This window comes from Arachis hypogaea, chromosome 18 (assembly GCF_003086295.3).
Source record: "Arachis hypogaea cultivar Tifrunner chromosome 18, arahy.Tifrunner.gnm2.J5K5, whole genome shotgun sequence".
Taxonomy (NCBI): Eukaryota; Viridiplantae; Streptophyta; class Magnoliopsida; order Fabales; family Fabaceae; genus Arachis; species Arachis hypogaea.
The window spans coordinates 94,931,093-94,945,987 of NC_092053.1; the positions used below are offsets into that span (position 1 = coordinate 94,931,093).

General features: G+C 29.3%; 1 non-coding gene across 1 annotated transcript; it reads left to right on the forward strand.

Annotated features, from left to right (window-relative positions):
- The first annotated feature begins 334 nt into the window (after positions 1-334).
- On the forward strand, positions 335-442 carry LOC112773805 (small nucleolar RNA R71). Its single transcript, XR_003188334.1, has one exon. It is a non-coding gene; the product is annotated as a small nucleolar RNA R71 (small nucleolar RNA).
- Positions 443-14,895: the final 14,453 nt, after the last annotated feature.

Here is a 14,895-nt window from a genome sequence, read left to right on the forward strand (position 1 = left end):
CAGAAGATGCCTCTTGAGTACTGTTGGATGCAGCTTGCATTCCATGCAGACTCTGAGAGATCATATTGACTTGCTGAGTCAATATTTTATTCTGGGCCAATATGGCATTCAGAGTATCAACTTCAAGAACTCCCTTCTTCATAGGCGTCCCATTACTCACAGGATTCCTTTCAGAAGTGTACATGAACTGGTTATTAGCAACCATGTCAATGAGTTCTTGAGCTTCTGCAGGCGTTTTCTTTAGGTGAATGGATCCACCTGCAGAGGTATCCAATGACATCTTAGATAACTCAGACAGACCATCATAGAATATATCCAGGATGGTCCATTCTGAAAGCATGTCAGAAGGACACTTTTTGGTCAACTGTTTGTATCTTTCCCAAGCTTCATAAAGGGATTCACCTTCTTTCTGTCTGAAGGTTTGAACATCAGCTCTAAGCTTGCTCAGCTTTTGAGGAGGAAAGTACTTGGCTAAGAAAGCCGTGACCAGCTTATCCCAAGAGTTCAGGCTGTCTTTGGGTTGATAATCCAACCATAATCTAGCTCTGTCTCTTACAGCAAAGGGGAAAAGCATGAGCCTGTAGACTTCAGGATCTACTCCATTAGTCTTAACAGTATCACATATCTGCAAGAATTCAGTTAAGAACTGAAAAGGATCTTCAGATGGAAGTCCATGAAACTTGCAGTTCTGCTGCATCAGAGAAACTAATTGAGGTTTCAGCTCAAAGTTGTTTGCTCCAATGGCAGGAATGGAGATGCTTCTTCCATGTAAATTGGAATTAGGTGCAGTGAAGTCACCAAGCATCTTCCTTATATTATTATTATTTTTGGCTGCCATCTCCTTTTCCTGTTCGAAAATTTCTGAAAGGTTATCTCTGGATTGTTGTATTTTAGCTTCTCTTAATTTTTTTCTTCAAAGTCCTTTCAGGTTCTGGATCTGCTTTAACAAGAATGTTTTTGTCCTTGCTCCTGCTCATATGACAAAGAAGATGGCACAGAAAAAATAGTAATAATAATATGGATCCTTTACACCACGGTATAGGGATCCTTGTGTTAGTAGAAGAAAAGAAGGGAAGAAAATCTGAACTCAGAGAGAGAGGGGGTTCGGATTTTTGGAGAGTTGAAGGAAAGATGTTAGTATATCAATAGAAGAAGATGAGAGGGGGAAGTGAATTTTCGAAAACAATTTTTGAAAAAGAGTTAGTGATTTTTGAAAATAGTTTTTTGAAAAAGGTTAGTATTTTTTTCGAAATTTTTTTTTTAAATAAAAAATAAAAATAAAAATAATTAGTTAATAAAAAAGAAATTTTTGAAAAAGAGGGAAGATATTTTCGAAAATTAGAGAGAGAGAGTTAGTTAGGTAGTTTTGAAAAAGTTAAGAAACAAACAAAAAGTTAGTTAGTTAGTTGAAACAAATTTGAAAAGATAAGAAGTTGGGAAGTTAGAGAAGATATTTTGAAATCAAATTTTGAAAAAGATAAGATAAGAAGATATTTTTTTTTTTTTGAAAAGATATGATAGAAATTAGTTTTTGAAAAAGATTTGATTTTTAAAATCACAATTAATGACTTGATTCATAAGAAATCACAAGATATGATTCTAGAACTTAAAGTTTGAATCTTTCTTAACAAGCAAGTAACAAACTTCAAATTTTTGAATCAAAACTTTAATTGATTATGTTATTTTCGAAAATTATGATATAAAATAAGAAAAAGGTTTTTGAAAATTATTTTTTTGGAATTTTCGAAAATAATCATGAATTTTGAAAAAGATTTTGAATTTTGAAAAAGATTTTGAAAAAGATAAGATTTTCAAATTGAAAATTTGATTTGACTCATAAGAAACAACTTGATTTTAAAAATTTTTGAAAAAGTCAACTCAAATTTTCGAATTTGATGAGAGAAAAAGGGGAAGATATTTTTTTGATTTTTTTTTTTGAATTTTTATGAAAACGTGAAAATTATGCAATGCATGAAATTTTTAGATCAAAACATGTGATGCATGCAAGAATGCTATGAATGTCAAGATGAACACCAAGAACACTTTGAATGTCAAGATGAACATCATAGACATAATTTTGAAAAATTTTTAATGCAAAGAAAACATGCAAGACACCAAACTTAGAATTCTTTAATGCTTACGCACTAAGAATTCAAGAATGCATATGATAAACATGAAAAGACACAAAACAAAAAATCATCAAGATCAAACAAGAAGACTTACCAAGAACAACTTGAAGATCATGAAGAACACTATGAATGCATGATATTTTCGAAAAAATGCAAGATGCATATGCAATTGACACCAAACTTATAACATGACTCAAGACTCAAACAAGAAACACAAAAATATTTTTGATTTTTATGATTTTCTAATTTTTTTGTATTTTTATTTATTATTTTTTTTTTCGAAAATTATTGTGAAAAATAAAAATAAGGATTTCAAAATTTTTAATATGAATTCTAGGAATCTTGCCATGTTAGTTTTAAAGCTCCAATCGAAGGGTCAGGCATGGCTTAATAGCCAGCCAAGCTTCAACATATAATTACATGGACTGGAGTGATTAGTTGAATACCAATCCCAAAGCAGTTTGGGTATGGCTTTACAGCCAGATAGGATTCAACATGTTTCATGAAACACTAGAATTCATTCTTAAAAATCCTGAAGAAAAATATATTTTTTGAAAACATTTTTTTTTTTCGAAAACAAAGGAGAAAATTTTGAAATATTTTTGAAAAATTTTTGAAAACAAAACAAAAAGAAAATTACCTGATCTGAGCAACAAGGTGAACCGTCAGTTGTCCAAACTCGAACAATCCCCGGCAACGGCGCCAAAAACTTGGTGCACGAAATTGTGATCTCCAGGCTCGAACAAATCCTGGTAATGGCTCCAAAGCTTGGTGCTCTGATCTTAATTCATAATTGTCACAACTTCGATACAACTAACCAGCAAGTGCACTGGGTCGTCCAAGTAATACCTTACGTGAGTAAGGGTCGAATCCCACGGAGATTGTTGGTATGAAGCAAGCTATGGTCACCTTGTAAATCTCAGTCAGGCGGATATAAAATAATTATGGAGTTTTCGAATAATAAATAATAGAATAGGGATAGAGATACTTATGTAAATCATTGGTGAGAATTTCAGATAAGCGAATGGAGATGCTTTTTGTTCCTCTGAACCTCTGCTTTCCTGCTATCTTCATCCAATCGGTCTTACTCCTTTCCATGGCTGGCTGTATGCAAGGGCATCACCGTTGTCAGTGGCTACATCCCCTCCTCTCAGTGAATAATATGCTCACGCACCCTGTCACGGCACGGCTATTCATCTGTCGGTTCTCGATCATGCTGGAATAGGATTCACCCTCCTTTTGCGTCTGTCACTAACGCCCAGCACTCGCGAGTTTGAAGCTCGTCACAGTCATTCAATCATTGAATCCTACTCAGAATACCACAGACAAGGTTTAGACCTTCCGGATTCTCTTGAATGCCGCCATCATTCTAGCTTACGCCACGAAGATTCCGGTTAGGAGATCTAAGAGATACTCATTCTAGCTTATTTCATGTAGAACAGAAGTGTTTGTCAGGCACGCGTTCATAAGGGAGAAGGATGATGAGCGTCACACATAATCATCACCTTCATCACGTTCTTGGGTGCGAATGGATATCTTAGAAGAGAAATAAGAAGAATTGAATAGAAAACAGTAGTACTTTGCATTAATCTTTGAGGAACAGCAGAGCTCCACACCTTAATCTATGGAGTGTAGAAACTCTACCGTATGAAAATACATAAGTGAAGGTCCAGGCATGGCCGAGATGGCCAGCCCCCAAAACGTGATCAAAGGATCATAAGGTAATCCAAAGATCCAAAGATGCCTCATACAATAGTAAGAGGTCCTATTTATAATAAACTAGCTACTAGGGTTTACATGAGTAAGTATTTGATGTATAAATCCACTTCCGGGGCCCACTTGGTGTGTGTTTGGGCTGAGCTTAAGTGTTGCACGTGCAGAGGCCAATTGTGGAGTTGAACGCCAGTTTTTGTGCCAGTTTGGGCGTTCAACTCTGGTTTTGGATCCTTTTCTGGCGCTGGACGCCAGATTTGGGTAGAAAGCTGGCGTTGAATGCCAGTTTACGTCGTCAATTCTTGGCCAAAGTATGGACTATTATATATTGCTGGAAAGCCCTGGATGTCTACTTTCCAACGCAATTGAAAGCGCGCCATTTCGAGTTCTGTAGCTCCAGAAAATCCACTTTGAGTGCAGGGAGGTCAGAATCCAACAGCATCAGCAGTCCTTTTTCAACCTCTGAATCTGATTTCTGCTCAAGTCCCTCAATTTCAGCCAGAAAATACCTGAAATCATAGAAAAACACACAAACTCATAGTAAAGTCCAGAAATGTGAATTTAACACAAAATCTATTAAAAACATCCCTAAAAGTAACTAGATCCTACTAAAAACATACTAAAAACAATGTTAAAAAGCGTATAAATTATCCGCTCATCACAACACCAAACTTAAATTGTTGCTTGTCCCCAAGCAACTGAAAATCAAAATAGGATAAAAAGAATAGAACATACTATAAATTCCAAACTATCAATGAAACATAGCTCCAATCACATGAGCGGGACTTATAGCTTTTTGCCTCTTGAATAGTTTTGGCATCTCACTTTATCCATTGAGGTTCAGAATGATTGGCATCTATAGAAACTTCAGATTTCGAATAGTGTTATTGACTCTCCTAGTTCAGTATGATGATTCTTGAACACAGCTTCTTTATGAGTCTTGGCCGTGGCCCTAAGCACTTTGTTTTCCAGTATTACCACCGGATACATAAATGCTACAGACACATAATTGGGTGAACCTTTTCAGATTGTGACTTAGCTTTGCTAAAGTCCCCAATTAGAGGTGTCCAGGGTTCTTAAGCACACTCTTTGTTTTTGTTTTGGACCTTGACTTTAACCGCTCAGTCTCAAGTTTTCACTTAACACCTACACGCCACAAGCACATGGTTAGGGACAGCTTGGTTTAGCCGCTTAGACCAGGATTTTATTCCTTTAGGCCCTCCTATCCACTGATGCTCAAAACCTTGGGATCCTTTTTATTTGCCCTTGCCTTTTGGTTTTAAGGGTTATTGGCTTTTTCTGCTTGCTTTTTCTTTTTCTTTCTATTTTTTTTTTCGCCTATATTTTTTTTTTCTCTGCAAGCTTTGCTCTTTGCTGCTTTTTCTTGCTTCAAGAATCATTTTTATGATTTTTCAGATTATCAAATAACATGTCTCCTAGTCATCATTCTTTCAAGAGCCAACATATTTAACATTCTTAAACAACAACTTCAAAAGACATATGCACTGTTCAAGCATACATTCAGAAAACAAGAAGCATTGTCACCATATCAATATAATTAAACTAAGTTCAAGGATAAATTCGAAACTCATGTACTTCTTGTTCTTTTGAATTAAAACATTTTTCATTTAAGAGAGGTGATGGATTCATAGGACATTTATAACTTTAAGACATAGTTACTAACTACTAATGATCATGTAATGAAGACACAAACACAGATAAGCACATAACATAGAAAACGAAAAACAGAAGAAATAAGAACAAGGAATGAATCCACCTTAGTAATGGTGGCGTTTCCTTCTTGAGGAACCAATGATGTCCTTGAGCTCTTCTATGTCTCTTCCTTGTCTTTGTTGCTCCTCCTTCATTGCTTTTAGATCTTTTCTGATTTCATTAAGGGTAATGGAGTGCTCTTGATGTTCCACCCTTAGTTGCTTCCAATAATTGTGTGGAAGAAAATGTATCCCCTGAGGTATCTCAGGGATCTCTTGATTTGCAGTCAAATGTTCTACCACTGAGCTATAGACCCTTGATGGAAGCTTTTGTCTTCCCTTTCCTCTTTCTAGAGGTTTCTCTGGCCTTAGGTGCCATCAATGGTTATGGAAAAAAACAAAAAAGCTATGCTTTTACCACACCAAACTTAGAATGTTGCTCGCCCTCGAGCAAAAGAGGAAAGAATAGAAGAATAAGAAGAAGATATGGAGGAGATGGAGGGAGATGTGTATTCGGCCACATGGATGGGATTGGGTGGGAAAGAGATGTTGAATTTTGATAGAGCAAAATTCAAGAGACTTAAATGCTTCAATGCACCATTACCTTTCCAGGCTTTATTTATTTCCATAATACCTTTCTAAAGAAAGGAAGTACAGAGATGTTTTGGATAGTTCTAAGAAAATTTGGACATGATAATGATCTTAAACTTTGAGATGGCTTCCTTCTAGTTCCACCTTAGAAGGCTTTTGATCAGGTCATATTTTTATTTTATTTTTTTACTATTTTAAAGTTTTAATTTTTATTCTATGTGGTATTTTCATTTAATGATTTAATTGATATTTGGTTCATACAATTTTATAACAAAAAAATGTGTCTAATTGCTAATGTAGATTAGTAAATGTTAGACATATAAATTGTACTAACAAATTCAGCTATAAATTTTCAATTTGAGCTACAGACATTACATGTAATAAAGTTTTGTTGGCAATACATGATGAAGTCGTTTTGACAAATATGTAGTCTTGCTTTTCATTAAATACTTGCTTCACTTTAAACTTCCCGAGTCAGAGTACATAACTTATTTTTGGTAGTACTGAAAATTAAAAGGGACCTTTTCCAATTTCCATTGTAAATAAAGCATTTTTATGATAACATTTGTTAGGTGTATAATTGTTAATTTAAAAAGCTCATCTTACTTTATAAAATCTTAATTGTTTCTAGCACGAAAGTCAGTTTTGTTTAGATATTATTCTCCTCATGATATTTAGTTCATACGCAATATCGATACATTAGCACATAGATTTATTTTCATAATTTTATACATAAAGTGATATGTCTGAGGCTACATTGCTTTATTCATTCATTCTATTGATAAAAGGGATAAGATCCCTTCGATTGAGTCTATTTTAACTATAATTGTGCATAAATCGACTGCTCTATAAAATTAATAAATAATTTGATTTGAGTTTTGAAATGATATAATTTTCAACTCCATCATAACCTCTGGTGTTGATTTGAAATTAAAGAGAGGATATTGACTTGAAATAATATGACATGTTTTGTAACTGGGTAGGAAAGATTTTGGACTCTGACGAGTTCTTATTACAAAGGAGCGCAACATATCATTCTTGATAAATGCTAAATGATTTATACATGACTTTATTAAAAATTTTCAAAATAATAGTTAGCATTGTTGAATTCTGAGTAACTCCATACTTTCATGGATGCTTTTTGTATTTGTTAGTTTAGAAGGATGGTAGATAAGAAATTTTAAATTTAAAACGAATTAGAATTACAATATTTATTGTGAAGTTTCGGTATAAAATGCTATGCATTGTATTCAGGACAAAAAAAAAACCTTTAGTAACAGTGTAGTGTGACCAATTCTAGAACTAAGATGTAATTTTTTTTATTAATATTTTTAATTAAAGTCGGTATTATAAGAATAGTTTTCGGAAGTTTTAAGATCTTTCAAAAAGGATGCACATAATTGGAAGCTTTTTATATTCTTTATACATACAATTTTATTGATGACATGATCAGGGTCTTGAACTATTTGTTAAAGTAATCATAGAGAATTCTTTTCATTTTACTATTAAATGCAAATTATTTGTTAAAGTAAAATAAATTTAAGTAATTACAATAATTTATTATAAATTTATAATTACAAATACATATTTTAAATTATAGAATTCTGATCCGTCACCTTATAACTCGGTCTTTATTGTGCATTATGAGTTATAACTCGGCCTTAATTATCATTCATTTTGTAACTGACACCTTCATTACCGACTTAATGACCATTATTCTGACTTAATGATCAATGGTCATACCATCAATTCTATTCATAAACTCTACGCCTATAAAAGGCACCAATCTCTATATACACTATACATTCTAGAGACATTCTAGATATATTCTATATTCATAGAATTATTATAATATACAGCACATGATAACTTCTATTTCATATCTTACATTCTATATTTATAGAATTATTCTTGTACCTCTTAAACACTTACTGACTTGAGCGTTGGAGTGTCTTTTGCAGGTACCCACCCCCTTGTTCTCTCCTTGCTGACGTATACCTCATCTTGACGGAGAGCTTACAAGTATTCACTGGTGGAAGAGTTATACACCGGCCAATCTTAGCAAGAACAATTGGCGCCGTCTATGGGACGAGTAAAATAATTCCTACTCCCCTTAGGTTTATAAAACTTGATTTACATTCAAATTTTTGAACCAATCTCAACAATCTTGTTTAAGATTTTATTTAATACCTCTTATCAAATTTTAATCTATCGTAACTTTTTATAAGGTTTATATTTTATACCTTCAAATTGCTTCACTTTTACATATCATAATATTTCACATCTTATAATCGATCAATTAACCAATCCGAGAATAAACTCGGCTTTCAATCAATCCGAGAACAAACTCGGTTTTCAATCAAATCGAGCACAAACTCACTTATCAATTTTGCTTTCTTTTTCAAAGTTCTCTACTTACACAAGTAAAATTATATATTTTATTCAACATACTTTTGCATTTATATTTTGTGTAACTAATATTTATTGATTTATTAGTTATATTCAAACCTCAATATATGTCCTATACAATAATGACATATAACAACCATGTCAATTACGCTTTTTATTTCATTATGTACTATATTATTATTGCTTAGTGATTTCATTTATACAATTAAATGATAGTAATGATGAGTTCAAATCTTAAAATTGGATTCCATCCAAAATTAATTGCATATTAATTGTATATAACTGTCATACTATTCACTTTATGCTATTAAATTTTATGTTATTAGCTATATGATTAGTGCAGAAAGTTAAACAAAAAATAATTACAAATATGCAAATTTATTATTTTTGCACAAAAAATATACCTCATAGCTAAACAAAATTTATTATATCATTAAATGACTAATTATTTTATTGCTTTATTATCAAATTAAAGCATGTCCTACAAAACAAAATTCAGATATTTATATTTGGCATGTATGACATTCATATATGTCGTCTTCTTCTCTACAATTATCAACTTCAAGGTATATTTTTTTTTTTTACTTTGAACTATTTTACTTTTACATTATATATTACTCAATATATGTTGCGACTTTATACCTATTCATTTTCTCAATTTATCTTATTCATGTCAGATCTTCATTGTAAATTGTAAATATTCAATAACTAATTGCTTTGAGAGAGAAATTTATCAATAAGTTATTGTGGGTCAGAAAAATTTTCAAGACAATTAACCATTATATCCTCGGATCATACAATCGATTCCGTCAATAGATATCTATCTCTGAACTTTTCAGTTCACATACAATCAAATGCTAAAATTGTTCTTAAGCGGAAAAGTATCCCCCACACAACTATCTTGATTGAATGACTCTTATCATTCAATTATTTTTTGAATAAGTGCCGACAGAATAACCCGACTAAGCTTGGGGGCTCACCATATCATTATTCACTTATCTTTTAACCGAGTTATAAATCATTTTATTTTCTAAGCTTAGCCTGGATCATATGATCGGCAGACAAAGCTTGGGAGCTATGATCCGTCACCTTATAACTCGGTCTTTATTGTGCATTATGAGTTATAACTCGGCCTTAATTATCATTCATTCTGTAACTGACACCTTCATTACCGACTTAATGACCATTATTCTGACTTAATGATCAATGGTCATACCATCAATTCAATTCATCAACTCTATGCCTATAAAAGGCACCAATCTCTATATACACTATACATTCTAGAGACATTCTAGATATATTCTATATTCATAGAATTATTATAATATACAGCACATGATAACTTCTATTTCATGTCTTACATTCTATATTTATAGAATTATTCTTGTACCTCTTAAACACTTACTGACTTGAGCGTTGAAGTGTCTTTTGCAGGTACCCACCCCTTGTTCTCTCCTTGCCGACGTATAACTCATCCCGACGAGAAGTTTGAAGATATTCATCGACGGACGAGCTATACACCGGTCAACCTCTGCAAGAACAAATTCTATCTTCAATTGGCTAAATCTACAAAAGAAGTAGGAACGGTAGCATTTTATTTTTGAATTTTAGAATTTATTTTCTATTGTAATTCATTAGACATATTAGTAGGATGAGTTTAGTTGCAAGTCATACTATCTTCACATCACTTGAGATAATTTTTGTCAATTTCAAAGATTTTAGGAAATGTTAGATCCAAGTCAAACTTGATAGGTTATTTAGAATCTTGATTGATCTTTTTTTTTCATGTTAGACCAAAACAATATTTGATTTAAGTAACATGACTGTTTACAAATTGTAATTATGAACTATAGATTATTTACAGGACTAAATTTATTATTGTTGAACTAAATCCTTTTAAAATTAGGAACTTAAGTGATTGTTACAAATTCTTTGATGTGAATTATGTACATGAACCAATCCTTTTATATATTCTAAACAATGAAATCAATATTTTATTGCTTTTTTTACTTTTGAAATCTATAACACTGTTACTTTAATTGATATCCACATCATGAAAGGACATACCACTAAACCCAGTTCAATTCAATCTAACCATGGTTGATTTTTCTAATTTTGATTACTTTATATAGGAGAGATTGGTGAAGGAGAATGCATTGCTTTCTGAAACTGTCAGGAAGATAAGATTTATAAGGTGCGGATATCAGTATATAGTTTTGTCTTTGAATGAATAATTCTTAGTTCCTTGGTTTCATTTAGTGATTTTATTATAAAGGGTTTAGGACAAATATCCAATTCTAATTATCTCTCACTAAATTTTTAAGTTTTTACTATTTCTGTTTTAACAGTATTTATCATAGATGTATTCTTATTAAACTATAGGTTTGTGTTCTTATTAAACTTCATGCTTTGTTGTTTATGACAACAAATGAGACATAGAGCATAGTTGTGTGAAATTGTGTTTTTAAACTTCTAAATTTGTCAATATTTTGAGAAAGCTAAATAGTTTTTTTTTTTTTATCACATTGCAGGCATGGGTTTGATGTGCTGATTTTAGGTTATTGTTAAATTATTTCTTTTTTTTATGTACGGATGAAAAATGTGAATAGCTTAAAAGGAAAAATTTTTTAGAAGTAAGACCCATTTCAAGCATGAGAAATATGTCGACGACTTAGCTAATAAAAGTGTAACACATGAACATATCTTTTTCAAGGAAGATGAAAAGTGAAAGAAAATTATTACTCTAGATTGGCTTTTCCTACACTTTTCTCTTTTTCCAAGTTAATATTTGTTTAGTGTTGTTCATTAACATAAAATTTTTCTATATGCTTTGAGCTAAATCCTAAATGCCATTTTACGTGATCGATATAGTGAGTTTTGTATACTAAAAAAATGTTGTACTCTTATAAATAAGATTGTGCTTAAATTGCCTACTTGCTTTTATTTAATGGCTTATTTTAAAATAATATATAAATTTTTAGTTTCAAGAGTCATAGTTGTTATTTTCTCTATTGATTTGTTACTTATTTTGACTAATATTGGATATAGAAGTTATCATAAAATTATATGTATTAATTTTTTGTATGTTTAACATTATATTGTGAAAGTTATTGGCCAACTGCAGGATAAACATATGAATTTAAGTTTTCTAAAAGTAAAGAAGGATATGGGAGAATAAAAAAAAGATATACATTCATTCGTATGAAAATATATATATATATCAATACATACAAAAAAAGACAAAAATATTCCTATAAAAAAGTATTGTATTCCTCCACATCTTAGTAAAAGATTTTTTGAAAGCCATAACTTCGGAGAAAGTCTAAAGAGAAATGTTCCTTCAATAGAGGGCCACAACAGATAACATCAAAGGCTAATATACAAATAATACTGTAAAAAAAAAAAGGTTTTCTATAAAAAAAATATGTAAACGGATAGATATCTTCTTTATTAGCTACTATGGTTTTTTTTATCATTTTTAATTTAAATTTGTTCTCTTGATAATGTATTTGTTTGAGATCATAGAAGCACTCGATCTACTCATATCTAAAATTCTATTCCAAAAATAACAATACTTATCAATTTGACAATGAAGCAACTAAGTTTTTTTTTTCCAATCTAATAAGGTTTTTTGTTTTATATATTATCTTTATTTTAGTCCTATTTAATTATTTAAATTTTATGCAAATTAGCAATCACTCAATATTCCATGATACAAATATAAAAGAAAAACTATTGTATGTTTTTTATTTTAAAATAAAATTTTTCAATAGCATAACATATTATTCCTAAATTGGTCACTTTTATTATTACTTTTATTGTTACCAATACTTTTTGAATATGTTACTTTTTTTTATCTACACTAACAATTTATTCGTTCGAGTAAAACAAATAGATACCATTATGAGGTGAATATAAACTATATTTAAATGTTTAATTAGCGTGAAAAATAAAGAAACCTTATTAGTGTTTAAAAAAGTAATGAAATATAGAGTAAAATACTATTTTAATTTCTAACATTTGAGTCATATAACAAAAAATTTAGAACATTATTTATATTTTGATATCACTTATGAATAACAACATAACATAATATTATATAGATTTTTTTAATTGCAATCTTTTCTATTTGTTTAAAAAATTTTATATATTTTTTCAAACAATAACAATTCTCTTTTATTTTTTACACCAAATAATATTCGGAATATATTTTACATTCACATTATTATACTTTTTTTTGTCTTGCTTGTGCATCGCATGAGTATCTTGCTAGTTTATTATAAAAAACGTCACCTACTACTCTACTAATACTTTTAAAAGTTATATATACTTTTAAAATTTGCAAAAACCAATAAAAATAATTTTATATTATATAATTAATTTATCCAAATAATTATTGTATTAATTAGTCACGCTACTTTTATTCAATTTTCAAATTTTTTATTTTATCGTTTTTTTTAATCCTGATATCCAAACCCTCTTCTTATATATGTCCCTTTTTTAAATTTAAATAAAAATATTTTATTCATCATTTTAAATCAAAGTAAGAACATTTACAATTTAAACATTACATTATGTTTTTGCAATTACTGAATGTGAAAATAAATTTTGAATAGTTCACAAAAATTAAAGCAAATCTTTTTTTTTTTGCACATATTACCAAAAGAAAGAACTTTAATCTGAGACAAATAAAAAAAATTATGATAAAATTGACACATTAAAAAAATATTACGTCAAAAAATATATTAGAGATATAACTATTTATATGTTTCAAATAGTATTATAAAACTGTATCAATATCTTCTGATAAAAAAATACATTCTAAAATTTTAACTTAAATTAAGTAAAGACAATACATTAAACAAGACCCGTGATTAGCCAAGCTATAATTTTTGTTACTCATAATTATCTATTAGATTACGTTATTAATAATTTTATAATTAAAAATTGTTATGAATATATTTAAAAAAAGTTTTTACAAATTTAGACACCTACAAAATTAAATGGTTTGACAAACTTTGTATTAATACCTTTAATTTGTTAATAGGTTTAGCTTAAAATGTGATATGAAATTATAGATAATAAATTTTGGAAGTTCTATAAATTTTTTAAAATAATATTAATTTTATCATTTATTACAAAAATACAACTTCATTTTGCTTGTGGTATTTTCATAATTAAGTTCAATGCTTTATAATATAAAAAAAATTATAATATAATACAAATTCCAAATTTTAGTCGCTCATTATCTTCATATAATCATATTAATAAAAAAAATTATACTATACATAAGAAAAAAAATTTAAGTTGTGCGCTGTTTAAAATTCATTAATTATATATCAAATTATACCAACAAAAAAATTAAAAAACAAAACCAATAAAACTGGTGCAATAATTAATTAAGCAAAAACTACAAAATTTAATATTTAGATGTCCTTTTTTGTCTTTAGCTCTCTAACTAAAGAGATATTTTTGTCATTGAGAGATACAAAAGACAAAATTATACCCACTACTTGATCGTACATGAGAATTTCATGTTCCATAAAATAAAGTAAGCGAACATGTGATAATTTTCCAATAGTTTATAATGAAAGTAAACAAAATTAATCCTAAAATGTTAGTTTAGTCTTTCAAAATTTAATCCTTAAAAGGATATTTTAGTTTTTATTTTAAAAATTAATGTTTAAAGAGGTACTTAGTTTTATTATTAACTAAAGAGTATGTTAGTGGTTTTAAAATTATATTTTTCATTTATAATATAACAAAATAAAATTAATCTTTAAAAATTAACAATAAAGGTGTTTTGTATTTTTATAATTTTTAAAAAAAATTTTTTTTTTTGTAAAATTAATGTAAAGGGTATTTTATATATTTTGTAATAGATGTTGATGCAAATAGTTGATACATGTGTCATCTAACTATATTTTCGTTGTATCAATGCATATAAATTAATCATCGTACCGAAACAAGCACCAAAAATAAAAAGACTACTAGATAAACACTTTAGTAACGACCGAGATGCTAGTAAATATAATTATAATTATCATAATTGAACTGATAATTAACCTGATCAAAATACGTGGTCATTAAGTTAATGATTTAATCGGTGAGTTAGTTGAGTCATTGGCTTGATAATAATTAAATAATATTTAAAATTATAATAAAATTTAAATTTAAATCATAAAAAAAATAAAAAAATAGCATACAATTTAAATTTTAAAATTATCTACAATTATAATAATAGTTATCAAAATTTAAATATATGAAATATAATTTATTTTATCATTTATAAGTTATAGTTCATTAAATATAATAGACATTGCCACTCTTATTTTCATAAT